This window comes from Geospiza fortis, unplaced genomic scaffold (assembly GCF_000277835.1).
Source record: "Geospiza fortis unplaced genomic scaffold, GeoFor_1.0 scaffold78, whole genome shotgun sequence".
In the NCBI taxonomy this organism is placed as follows: Eukaryota; Metazoa; Chordata; class Aves; order Passeriformes; family Thraupidae; genus Geospiza; species Geospiza fortis.
This window is the reverse complement of record NW_005054339.1, coordinates 2,003,711-2,006,214: the sequence shown is the minus strand read 5'-3', so window position 1 is coordinate 2,006,214 and position 2,504 is coordinate 2,003,711. Positions and strand designations below refer to the sequence as shown.

Genomic DNA, 2,504 nt, shown 5'->3' with positions numbered 1-2,504 from the left:
AAAATGGGGGTGCAGGGACAGCACACAAGAGCAGAGCTTTCATTTTCATTTTCAGGCTTGGTTTCACCATCTGCCCCAGAGCTGTCTATGAATGAACAACAGAGCTTTCCCCCTCTCAGGACCAGGAAACCTGATACCTTGTTTATATTTGAAAACAGAGAAATCTCTGTGTATCACAAGCCCAAGGAGAGCTCAGCAAAGGTTACAGGACACTGGCATTTCCTACACCCCGTGCCCTTCCTAGGGCAGGCAGTAACTGATCTTTCCAGCAGCACTCGTTCAAGTAGGAAACATTACACAGAAAAAAACTGAATTTATTACCACCACGTGTCCTTATCAGCCCCCTGGACAGGCTAACAAGCTAAGTAAGCTCTGGGACAATTCCGTCTTCCAATAGAAAGGAGCAAATATTTGTCCAAAAGTCTGAGATATGTTAAATAGACTAAAAACCTACAAGTCTTGAGTTTAATAGGCTCTTTTTACCTTCAGACTGATGGTTAAGCTCATCTTTGCCTTTTCATTGTGACTCTAGGAGTTATCACTTCCCAAAACTTAAAAATGTATATTCAGTTAGCTGTTGTTTGCTGATGACATTATCTATTTTAAAAGAGGCTCTTATCTCTCCAGAACCCAACTTTGTCTGTTTTTAACCAACCACAGCTAGTTATTTTGGCCTTTCATAACTCAAAAGATTCTGAGCTTGAATATCACCATCACTTTTAAAGAATAATTTTTAACTTACTGAAGAAATTACCCAGAGAAATAAATAAGGAGTTTTATTTTGAAATTTTTTTAGGAAATAAAAGGTTAAGACACAGACCACAGTTGTTTGCAAATTAGGGTGGAGCCGATCAAAGCTTTGGCTGCAAGCCATTCTAAGAAAAACAATTTCATTGCAAAACGTTGTTAAAATAGATTAAGATTTCTCAACTCATTTCAACAGAATTTTAGTTTTATATGACCATAAAAGCGCTGAAGTTCACAGCTCCAGAATCAAAAGGCAACAAACACAAGCTCTGGTCAGGCAGGCACAGGAGCAAATTCTGATTTTTCCTCCCACCCAAAGAAAACCATCTCACCCTTCGCATCAAAAATCCCCCGGCAGCAAGAACCCCACCCCACTCCAGCCCCAAAAAGCCCGTCCTGCCTGGGGTGACACGAAGGGAAGGGGAGCAGGGCGGGAGAGGCACCGGCCGGGCACCCGGAGCAGCAGCGCCCCGCGAGTGCCGCAGGGAGCCGGGGCTGCTCCAGCCCCGCACGGCGAGTCCCCAGCCCCGTTATCATCAGATAACCGCCCAGGGGCACTTAAGCTCCTTAAATGAGCCACAGGTCACTTCACACACTGAAAGGGTCAATTAGTAACTTCTGTTGCCACTTAATTGCTACAAGGAGCTCCCAGGAAAGCCGGCTCGCCTGCTGTTTAGCGAGCCCTGCCTTGAACTGCGGCCAATCCCGGCTGGACAGCCACGGCAGCTCCTCCGGCGCCCCCCCGCTCATCCCGGGCCCCGCAGCCTGTCCCACATCCAGAGCAGCTTTCTCCGTGCCACGGCAGCTCCTCCGGCGCCCCCCCGCTCATCCCGGGCCCCGCAGCCTGTCCCACATCCAGAGCAGCTTTCTCCGTGCCACGGCAGCTCCTCCGGCGCCCCCCCGCTCATCCCGGGCCCCGCAGCCTGTCCCACATCCAGAGCAGCTTTCTCCGTGCCACGGCAGCTCCTCCGGCGCCCCCCCGCTCATCCCGGGCCCCGCAGCCTGTCCCACATCCAGAGCAGCTTTCTCTGTGCCAGGGCAGCTCCTGTGGCACCCACCCGCTCATCCTGGGCCCCGCAGCCTGTCCCACATCCAGAGCAGCTTTCTCTGTGCCACGGCAGCTCCTCCGGCGCCCACCCGCTCATCCCGGGCCCCGCAGCCTGTCCCACATCCAGAGCAGCTTTCTCTGTGCCAGGGCAGCTCCTGTGGCACCCACCCGCTCATCCTGGGCCCCGCAGCCTGTCCCACATCCAGAGCAGCTTTCTCTGTGCCACGGCAGCTCCTGTGGCACCCACCCGCTCATCCTGGGCCCCGCAGCCTACAGTCAAAACCTCCTTCTTAATCAGCCTAATCCCAATAACAATCTACATCCACTCCAGAACAGAAAGCCTCACCTCCTTCTGAGAATGAAAATTCATTATAAACTTCAAAATCTAAAAATAGACTTCTACTCCCTTACCCTTTTCCCCATTGCACTGTTTGTATCATGATCTATCCTACAATTTGCAACATGATATATGGCCTCAGACTCCTACATTACAAAATTTTTCACCTACCTGCTATTCTTCCTAATTGCCATACTCATCCTAAGCATTGCCAACAACCTATTTGTCCTATTCATTGGTTGAGAGGGAGTCGGAATCATGTCTTTCCTTCCAGCAGAGCTCTCTCCGTGCCAGGGCAGCTCCTCTGGCACCCACTCGCTCACCCTCGGCCCTGCAGCCTGTCCCCAGCCACAGGCGCTCTCCGCGCCACGG

The 2,504-nt window shown here is 51.6% G+C and overlaps 1 protein-coding gene across 1 annotated transcript in view; it reads right to left on the bottom strand.

Moving 5' to 3' along the window:
• SFMBT1 (Scm like with four mbt domains 1) overlaps positions 1-2,504 on the bottom strand; it is a 39,328-nt gene that overhangs the window by 27,088 nt on the left and 9,736 nt on the right. The gene's annotated exons all lie outside the window — the stretch shown is intronic.